Here is an 11,272-nt window from a genome sequence, read left to right as displayed (position 1 = left end):
CTGCACTTATGGGACCATTGGGGTGCCAGGGATTGGACCCAGGTCAGCCGCATGCAAGGCAAGCGCCCGACCTGCTGTGCTCCAGCCCCCTCGGGCCACACTAATAACCTGGTCGCTGCTCTCTCCCAGTGCATGCCTGGCTTCCCAGGGAACTGTCTTGCACATTTCACCCCATTTTGGTATCCCAGCTTCTCCGAAGATCTGAACTGACACATTCCTTAACTAACTTAGACTTGAAATTCTTGCCATTTTATTTATTTTGGTTTGGGGGCCACATCCGGCAGTGCACAGGACTTTTTCCTGGCTCTATGCTCAGGGATCACTCCTGGAAGAATTTGGGGGGACCCAATGGGGCATCAGGGGTTGAACCCAGATTGACTTTGTGTAATGGCAAGTGCCCTACCCACTTTTTTTTTTTTTGCTTTTTGGGTCGCACTCAGCGATGCACAAGGGTCACTCCTGGCTCTGCACTCAGGAATTACCCCTGGCAGTGCTCAGGAGACCATATGGGATGCTGGGAATCGAACCGGGTCGACCGAATGCAAGGCAAACACCCTACCCGCTGTGCTATCACTCCAGCCCCGCCCTACCCACTTTTAAATAGTCCTAATTTGGGGGGCTGAAGTGATAGTACAGCGGGAAGGGCTTTGCATGCTGCTGACCTGTGTTCTATCCCCAGTATCCCAGATGGTCCCCAGAGCACCGCCAGGAGTAATTCCTGAGTGTAGAGCCAGGAGTCTCCCCTGAACATCACTAGGTGTGACCCAAAAAGCTAAAAAAAAATTAATTTCCAAACTTATTTGTAAATCAGAAGACATGACTTTTTTTGTTTGTTTTGTTTTGGGGACACACCTGGAAGTGCTCAGGGGTGACTCATGGCTCTGCGCTCAGGAATTACCCTTGGTGGGGCTCAGGGGACCATATGGGAAGCCGGGGATTGAACCTGGAACAGTCGATGCAAGGCAAACACCCTTCCTGCTATACTGTCATGCTGGTCCTACCTTGACACTGCGTTTTCCTGCTAGTCAATGATCAGGCTCAGTCATGAGTGTCCCTTTAGGAGAATTGTGGGCACTGCAGAAAGTGTGCAGCCCGGTCATCGCAATAGCAGCAGCTGCAAAGGGACGGGAGAAAAGTAAAAGCACGGAAGGGCTGGGAGCGATAGCACAGTGGGTAGGGCGTTTGCCTTGCACGAGGCTGACCCGGGTTCGATTCCCAGCATCCCAGATGGTCCCCTGAGCACCGCCAGGAGTAATTCCTGAGTGCAGAGCCAGGAGTAACCCCTGTGCAACGACGGGTGTGACCCAAAAAAAGCAAAAAAAAAATAAATAAACTATCACGAAAAGTAAAAGCACGGAGGCTGGAGAGCAAGGAAGAGGAGTCACACCAGAGAGAGTCTGGGAGCACGGTGACCCTCAGAGGCAGCGGAGACCTGGGACGAGGTGGGGTCGTGATGGAGAAGGTGCCAGGCTGAGGGGAGACAGTGGAGGTAAGAGCCAGACCTGCCTGGTATCTGAGTGGTGGCTCTGGCAAGTGCCCCCCGCTGTCAGTGCCCAAAGTCAGGCCGCAGCCGTGAAGGGTCTCTGCTCTCCCGGCAACTGCGCGGCGCCTTTGCGTTCTAACTCAGGAGCCGTGGGCGGTGCGAGCTCAGAGCTGAAAGAGGTGGCGGTGAGCTGAAAATGAGCGGCGTGTCGGCCAGCGGGCTCCAGTGCCCAGCGCTCCCCGCCGAGAACCGTGGAGAATGAGCGCGGCGAGTCAGTCCGTTACTCCGTGCGGCGGGCGAGGGTGCCCTCGTGTGGTGAGATGGCTGCACTGCAGGCAGAGGGAGTCAAGAGGGGCGGCTGGGTTGTGGGGGGAGGGGGCTGGGGGAACAGGCAGGAGGCTGGGAATGGTCCTTATTCCCAAGACTCGGGGCCCAAGCGATAGTACATCGTTTGCCTTGCACGCGGTGAACCCTGGCTCGATCCTCGGCATCCCCTACGGTCCCCCAAGCACTGCCAGGAGTCATTCCCGAGTGCAGAGCCAGGAGTAACCCCTAAGCATCGCCGGGTGTGACCCAAAAAGCAAAAAAAAAAAAAAAAAACAAAACAAAACACAAAAACACCTTTTTAATTGAATCTCTGTGAGATACACCCTTACAAAACTGCAATCATTGTTCCAACACCCATGCCCCCACCAGTGTACATTTCCCAGCACCAGAGTCTCCAGGTTCCCTCCCATCACCCCCACAGCCCAATCCAAACCCCCACCCCCGCCTTTTTTTGTTTTGCTTTTTGGGTCACACCCGGCGATGCACAGGGAGGGGTTACTCCTGGCTTTGCACTCAGGAATTATTCCTGGTGGTGCTTGGGGACCATATGGGATGCTGATTCAAACTCGGGTCAACCGCGTGCAAGGCAAACTCCCTACCTGCTGTGTTATTGCTCCAGTCCCTCTGTCTTTTTCTGATGTGTGGATTTTTTGTTCTTTGTTTTTTAGATTTTGAGCCACACCAGAAGTGCTCAGGGTTTATTCCTGGGTCTGCACTCAGGGATCACTCTTGGCAGAGCTCAGGGGTCTGTATGGGGTGCCTGGAATTTAACCCACTGTATTATCTCTCCAGTCCCTTCTCTGGCTTTTTTTTTTTTTTTTTGCTTTTTGGGTCACACCCAGTGACGCTCAGGGGTTACTCCTGGCTTTGCACTCAGGAATTACTCCTGGCAGTGCTTGGGGGACCATATGGGATGCCGGGGATTAAACCCGGGTCGGCCGCATGCAAGGCAAACGCTCTACCCGCTGTGCTATCGCTCCGGCCCCCCCTTCTCTGGCTTTTTAATCACAGCCATTCTAGATGAGGTGAAGTGGTATCTCATTGTGGTTTTCATTTGCATTTCCCTGATGACTAATGATGTTGAGCGTTTTTCATGGATTTATCAGCCATCTGTGTGTCTTTAGAGAAATGTCTATTCAGATCCTTTGCCCGTTTTAAGTGGGTTATTTGTCTTTTTATTATTGAGTCATTAGACTTCCTCATATATTCTACATGCAAGATGCTCTGATACACGCTTTCCAAATACTTTCTTTCAGTCTGTGGCTTGCCTGCGGGGGGTGGGGGAGGGTTCTAGTCTGACTGTGAGAGAAACTGGATCCAGTTAGGGAGTGGGACTGTGTGTGGGGTCTCTGGAGGACTCTCTGAGCTTCTGGGTTGGCCCCTGGCACTGGAAGAGCAGCTCTGACACTGTCACGGATCTGCAGACAAGCCTGTGTCTCGGCTAGTACCCAGAGCAGGAAGGAGGGCCGGGAGGGCGGGCCAGGGTAGAAAGCTTGTCACAAGGGAAGTCGAGGTGGGGAGGCAGTTAGGACAGAGAAGGGGCCACTATGACAATGATAGTTGGGAATGATCACTCCGGACAAGAACTGAGTGCTGAAAGGAGGTAAAGGGACAAACATGACAACAAAACAGTAACTGTATTACAGACCACGGTGCCTGAAAAGAAGTAAGAAGTGGCAGGGTCGGAGGAGGGGGCAGATGGAGAGGGAGGGGGAGAGAAGAGAAGCGTCTGCCTTAGAGTCAGGCGGGAGGAGGGTACGGGCAGCCCCTGGTACCCTATTGGGGACATTAGTGTTGGGAAATGTGCACCGGTGAAGGGATGGGTGTTGGAACATTGTATGACTGAAACCCAAATCATGAGCAATTTTGTGACTGTATCTCATGGTGATTCAATTAAAAAAAATTTAATGGAAAATAAGACTGTGCCTCCAGTATACTCTGGGCTGTGCCATCTGGCACAGGTGCTAAGGGACTTGACATTGCCAAGACCAGGATCATGGGTTGGGAGAAAAGGTACTTAAAAAACTAAAAAAGGTGGGGCTGGAGCGATAGTACAGCAAATAGGGTGTTTGCCTTGCATGCGGCCGACCCGAGTTTGATTCCCAGCATCCCATATGGTCCCCTAAGCACTGCCAGGAATAATTCCTGAGTGCAAAGCCAGGAGTAACCTCTGTGCATTTCCAGGTGTGGCCCAAGAAGCATAACAAATAAATAAATAAACAAACAAATAAATAAATAAATAAATAAGAGGGGTTGAAGCGATATTACAGTGGGGAGGGCGTTTGTCGTGGCCAACCTGGGTTTAATTCCCAGCATCCTATATGGTCCCCGGAGCACCGCCAGGAGTAATTTCTGAGTGTAGAGCCAGGAGCAACCCCTGTGCATCGCTGGGTGTGACCAAAAAAGCCAAAAAAAAAAAAAAAGATATTTCTAGGGCTGGAGTGATAGTACAGTGGCTATGTGACTGACCTGCGTTCAACCCCTGGCACCATACCTGGTCCTCTGAGCCTGTTAGGAGTCATCCCTGAGCACAGAGGCAGGAAGTGCTGAGCATCACTTGGTGTGCCCCCAAATACATTTTAAAATTCATTTATTTATTGTGGGGCTGGGGAAATGGCTGAAGGAGCTGAAACACATGATCTGCATGCAGGACCTCTGGTGTGTACCCCCTGCAGGGCACGGCCCCCCTGACCATGGCTGGGTCGGCCCCCACGGTGTGAATGATTTCTTTCCCTGGCTCTGGGCTCAGGGATCACTCCTGGCTGGGCTCTGGGGACTGTTGGTGGTGTCAGGGATTTGAACCCATGTTGGTCCCGTTTCAGGCAAGCCCTTATACTATCTCTCCAGACCATTATTCTTTTTCCTCTTTACTTTTACTGGGCTGTAGTGATAGCATAGAGGGTAGGGCGTTTGCCTTGCAGACCCTGGTTTGAATTATCCGTCCCTCTCGGAGAGTCTGGTGTATTCTATATCCAAAAACAGTAACAAGTCTCACAACGGAGACATTACTGGTGCCCTCTCAAGCAAATCGATGAACAATAGAAGCAGTCTTAATTAGGAAATATGAGAGAGGGGAGGGAGGACGAGAGAGAGGGAAGGAAGAGAGTGGGAGAGGGACAGGAAGAGAGATATCTACATAGAAAAGAAAGAAATTATTCACTCTGAGTGGAGATGGGGTGACTTCAAAATGGAGTGTCAGTATCGTGGATTTTCATTTGATTTGTTTACTTTCTGCTTCTTTCTTTCCATTTCCTTCCCTTATCTTTTGTTTCTGGGCCACACCTGGCGGTGTCCTGTGCTCAGGCGCCACTCCTAGTGGCCCCTATGAGGGGCCAGGGATGGAGCCCAGGTGGACACATGCAGCAGGGGTCTTCTGTACTGTATCTGCAGGCCCCCTGCCCTTCCCCTTCACAGAGCTGCTGCTATGCCGAGTATTGACCACTAGGTGGCGGTGTTTGAGTGCACTTTGGTTTTGGTGCTGGCTGCAAGAGCAGTGTCAGAGGTCGCTGAGGGCAGGGCGGTGGGTGGGACAGTGCCAGGAGGAACTCGGAGTCGCAGGCCTGCAGACCACCACTGAGACACATTCCTGGGCCCGAGGAGGCTCTTTCTTCTATTTTTTCAGGGGGTGGAGGACAAACACGGTGGCGCTCAGGGGTCACTCCCAGCCGGCCCGTGGATGGCCGTGTGGTGCTGGGGTCTACCCAGGGCCGACTTTGGGCAAAGCAAGCACCTTCCACACTGTCTCATCTCTGACTCCAGGAGGCACTTTTCTTCTTCTTCCTTCTCCTCCTCCTCCTCCTCGGCCTCCTTCTCCTCTTCCTCCTTCTGCAATGCACAGGGGTTACTCCTGGCTCTGTGCTCAGGAATTACTCCTGGTGGTGCTCAGGGAACCATACGGGATAATGAGAATCGAACCTGGGCTGGCGCCCTATTTGCTGTACTATCGCTCCAGCCCCACAGGAGGCATTTTCTTAAGAAAGAAGACTCCGGGGCCAGAGCAATAGGACGGTGGGGAGGTGCTTGCCTTGCGTGCAGGTGACCCAGCTTCAATTTCATCCCCCTAAGTCTGCCAGAGCCAGGAGTAAACCCTGAATACTCCTGAGTGTAGCCCCAAAATAAAATTTTTATCGATAGCACAGCGGGTAGGGTATTCGCTTTGCACGTGGCCAACCTGGATTCGATTTTTCCCCCCCTCTTGGAGAGCCCGGCAAGCTACCAAGAGTATCTCCCCCACATGGCAGAGCCTGGCAAGCTACCCGTGGCGTATTCGATATGCCAAAAACAGTAACAAGTCTCACAATGAAGACGGTACTGGTGCCCGCTCGAGCAAATTGATGAGCAGCGGGATGACAATGACAGTGACAGATTTTAATTTGATGTTTAGCTTTTTGGGTCACACCTAGCGATGCTCAGGGGTTACTCCTGTCTCTGTACTCAGGAGTACTCTGTACTCAGCAGTGCTCGGAGGACCCTATGAGATGCCAGGCTTTGAACCTGGGTAGACCACATGCAAGGCAAACAACCTACCCACTGTACTATCACTCTGACCCCCAAAGTAAAACAAACAAACAAACAAAAACAACATTAAAAGTAAAAAAAAAAAAGGTAAAAAAGGGTCCTAGGCCGAGGGGATGGGGCCAGCAGCCAAGCAGATGTGTGAGGCCCTGAGTGTGACACCTCAACTGTGTGTCTTCCAACACTCTATGCGCCCGTGGGGACCCCTGAGCACAGCAACACCAGAGTGGCTATGGTGCTGCTGGGTGTGGCCCCTGTTCGAGAGAGAGTCTGTATTGCAGACTTTACAATACTAGCCAGTCACCTGGAGCTGCCATGATGCGTCTTGAGAAGCAGACAGACAGACAGACAGACAGACAGACCAGGCCTTAGATCAGCTGTTATCGCCCTGACCCCTTGTTCTTCCCAATGGCAAGCCCCTGGGAATCCCAGCCTGGGGGCTCTCACTGTTTAGTGGGACCTAGGGGATGCTTCTCATGTCTGAATCCCTCACTCTGGATTCAGTTCCTCGCACTGTGTGGACCCCCAAACATTGTGGTGCCCGGAGCGCTGGTGGGTATCCCCCATAACACCCAGAGGCAGGCGGGAAGTGCCTTCAACTCTCAGTATCCTCCTTCCTTTGACAGGACCATGTGCACTTGGCTCTGGGACCCAGACGTCCCCACAGGGTGATGCCCGTCTTCCTGCCCTGGCCAAGAAGGAGCCTGTTAGCCACAGCGCAATCACATGGAACACATGCTCTGCATGCGAAAGACCTGGGTCCAGTCCCCAGCACCCAAGCTCTCCCGGGCACTGCTGGGAGCAACAACCTGGGACTGAGCCAAGACAGCAGCTGGATGTGACCAACAGCAAACCAAACAGAAAGGCCCGAGCATATCGCACCCTGGATTCCTCTCTCTCTCTCTCTCTCTCTCTCTCTCTCTCTCTCTCTCTCTTTCCTTCCTTTATCGCACCCTGGATTCCTCTCTCTTTCTCTTTCCTTCCTTTATTTCTTTCTTCGTTTATTCCCTTCCTTCCTTCTCTCCCTCCCTCCCTCCATCTCTTTTTCCTTCCTTCCTTCCTTCCTTCTTTCTTTCTTTCTTTCTTTCTTTCTTTCTTTCTTTCTTTCTTTCTTTCTTTCTTTCTTTCTTTCTTTCTTTCTTGCACTGTCATCCCATCGTTCATCAATTTGCTCGAGTGGGCACCAGTAACATCTCCATTGTGAGACTTGTAATTTAATTTAAGATTTATGAGAGGGCCTGGAGAGATGGCACAGTGGGTAGGGTGTTTGCCTTGCACACGGCCATCCCGGGTTCGATTCCCAACATCCCATATGGTCCCCTGAGCACCACCAGGGGTAGTTCCTGGGTGCAGAGCCAGGAGTGACCCCTGTGCATCACCAGGTGTATCCCAAAAAGAAAAAAAAGATTTATGAGAAAGTGTCAGAGAGAGAGAGAGAGCACAGTGGATAGGGTGCTTGTCCTGCAGGTGGCAGCCCCGATACGATCCTGGCTTCCTTTATGTTCCCCTGAGCCCCACCAGGAGTGATCCCTGAGCACAGAGCCAGGGGTAAACCCTGTAGCTCCAAAACAAAACAAAAAAGTGAAATAAACATGAGAGAGATAGAAAGACTGAGAAACAAAGACAGAGAGAGGGGCTGGAGCGATAGCACAGCGGGTAGGGCGTTTGCCTTGCACGCGGCCGACCCGGGTTCGAATCCCAGCATCCCATATGGTCCCCTGAGCACCGCCAGGAGTGATTCCTGAGTGCAGAGCCAGGAGTAACCCCTGTGCATCGCCGGGTGTGACCCAAAAAGCAAAAAAAAAAAAAAAAAAAAAAAAAACAAACAAAGACAGAGAGAGACTGAATGACAGATATCTCATAAAATAAAGGAAGAGAAACCCCCATAGCTGTCTAGGGAAGCTGGTGACTCCAGAACAAAGTGTGCCCTGAATTGAATACTTTCATTTCTTTGTTTCAACTTCCTTCACCCTGTTTCTTGGAGTAAGTGCAGCCAAAAGATCCAGGTTCTTCCACGCCTTGGAAGCAGCCATTTAATTTCCTGTGTAAACCGTCTTATCTCTGGGGCCTTGTTTTCTTCTAAAGGAGAATAAATCAGGGGCTGGAGTGATAGCACAGCGGGCAGGGCGTTTGCCTTGCACACGGCCGACCTGGGTTCGATTCCCAGCATCCCATATGGTCCCCTGAGCACCACCAGGAGTAATTCCTGAGTGCAGAGCCAGCAGTGACCCCTGTGCATCTCCAGGTGTGACCCAAAAAGGAAAAAAATAAAGGAGAATAAATCACACTTAGGGTTTATATTTTTATTTTTAATTTTTTAAAACTTTTTTGGTTACATCCGGCGTTGCTCAGGGGTTATTCCTATCTCTGCACTAAGGAATTACTCCTGGTGGTGCTTGGGGAACCATATGAGATGCTGGTGATTGAACCAGGGCTGGCTGAATTCAAGGCAAACACACTCCCTGTTATACTATCACTCTGGCCCCGACAGCACTTGGGGTTTAGTATCTCACTCAGACACACGAGGGTCTGTCCATAAATACTATTTCCCTTTTCTTATTCTTTCTTTTCCTTTTCTTGGTTTTTGGGCCACACCCAGCAGCGCCCAGGGTTTACTCCTGGCTCTGTGCTTAGCCGTCACTCCTGATGGTGCTTGGGAACCCTGAGGAATGCTGGGAATCAAACCTGGGTTTGCATGTATAAGGCAAGTGCCTTACCTTTTGTGCCATCTCTCTGGCCTCAAACTCCTTCTTTTTGGGTCACATCTGGCAATGCACAGGGGTTACTTCTGGCTCTGAACTCAGGAATTACCCCTGGCAGTACTCAGGGGAACATATGGGATGCTGGGAATCGAGCCCGGATTGGCCACATGCAAGGCAAATGCCCTACCTGCTGTGCTATCGCTCCAGCCCCTCCCTCTTCTTTCTAGCTGTAAACTAGCTATGGATGGTCTCCCATGGACCCCAGCTCATCAGAGAAGGTGGAAGCTGACCGCTGGGTCACTTGAGGACACCCCTGACCTGCTCCCCCATTTCGGGACGATTAAACATCTCCACAGCTCTCAGACCCTGGGTCCTCTCAGAGAGTGTGACTTCCTCTCCTATGCACTGTGCATATGACACGCCTTGGCGAAGCACATGGAAACAGGTGTGACATCTATCACACCTGAGAAGCCTTATAGGGTTTTCTCAGCTTTTATTGTCACTCGGGCTTTCACCTGTCTCTCCAGAAAAGGGCAAGTTCCCAGGGGTCAATGGTGCTGCTCAAGTAGAAGAGCAATGCCTTGCAGGTGAGACCCTGGGTTTAATCAATGGCCCCCACACTGCTGGGTAGAGTAAGGGGACAGAACAAGGACACTGGGTGTGACCTTGGCGGCCTGCTGAACACTATGAACAACAGGATAACAACAAAAAGACTCCCGGTGCCTGGCACACGGGCTGATCTGACACTTACTAAATATTTTCTGGGTACCAAGCAATGTCCTCTGGGTTACATGTGTTCGTTTGTTTTATCTCATGGGTGTGGCGGGTGGAAAACGCAGGCTGTGTAAGGAGGAATGTTTGCCCAAGTTTCGTTGTCTGGGAAGGGGCAGAAAGAATATGTCTTCTAAAGCTCAACATTATCTATTTGGGGGCGGGGGGCTGAATTATAGTGCTGTGGGCAGAGTGTTTGGTTTTGGGGCCATACCTGGTGGTGCTCAGGGCTTTCTCCTGACTCTGTTCTCAGGGATCACTCCTGGTGAGGCACTGGGGACTTTATGGGGTGCTGGGGATTGAAAGGGGTAGGCTGCATACAAAACAATCCCCGAGATCATCATTTAAACAAACTTCTCTTTCTGAGGCCAGAGCAAGAGTGCAGTGGCTAGGGCATTTGCCAATCCGGTTAGTTCCTCGGCATCCCCTACGGTCCTCCAAGCACCACCAGTGAGTGTTTCATTGACAGCATTTTTCCTCTCCCAATAACCAAACCTTTGAAGGCATGATTGTCTGGGCTGCGTCGGTAGTTAGCCTAACGGTCCTGACTCTCCCGCCTGGGGAAATGGCGTCTGCGGCTGATGGATGGGAGCCTGCAACTTTCTCCTGGAGGAGTTGTGGAAGACATGGGCCCTGAGGAAAATTCCAGACCGCAGACTCCTCTGCTGAGGGCTCCTGGGAAGCCCTGTATTAGTTCTGCGGCCTTTTGGGGGCTCCAGCGCGATGCCCCTCTGCAGGTGCCCGGCCTTTGAATCCTGGATGCTCTGCTCAGCTCTGGCACTAGCTCCAGCACAGACAGCAGCAACTCTGGGACAACCAGGAGCAGGACCAACTTCAGGACCTCCTGGCTTGCCCTGGTGCCCCCGAGTCTCCTCTCCCGGTGGCTACGTTATTCCCCACTCAAGCCTCGACAACTCAGAGCTGCTCCGCACTGGCCCTCTCCAGCCCTTGGTCTCTTCCTGCCTTCGTTTGCCCCCTTCCTCCCCCAGCTGTGGGTGTGAGGCCCCACTGCCAGCAGGCTGGCACCGGACAATGGGCCCTTATTCGGGCGAAGAATCCAGGCAGTGTCTCCTGCCCACAGAGGCCCCTCCAGACCCGGGATGATGTGGGCGGAGGGCACCGTGGAGCGCCCGAGCCCTGGGCTGGCAGTGCAGAGGGCAGCCCTGGCTGCAGAGAACTCTCAGGAGTTTACAACGCATACACTCGATCACAGCCTGTCTTACCCCAGCCTGCCCTTCTCATGGCCCTCTCAATCCTCACTAGTTCTGAGTTTTTATTTTATTTTTTGGTTTGGGGGCCACATCCAGTGGTGCTTAGGGCGTATTCCTAGCTCTGTGCTCAGGGATCACTCTTGGTGGTGCCCAGGGACCACATGGAGTGGCCAGGATCAAACTCAGATAAAGCAAGAGCCTGAACCCTGTATTGTCTCTCTGGCTCTGTGTTAATTTTAAAACTTTTTTGTTTTTGGGTTATA

Source organism: Sorex araneus, chromosome 3 (assembly GCF_027595985.1).
Source record: "Sorex araneus isolate mSorAra2 chromosome 3, mSorAra2.pri, whole genome shotgun sequence".
Taxonomy (NCBI): Eukaryota; Metazoa; Chordata; class Mammalia; order Eulipotyphla; family Soricidae; genus Sorex; species Sorex araneus.
The sequence above is the reverse complement of the archived record's forward strand: the minus strand, read 5'-3'. Positions refer to the sequence as shown.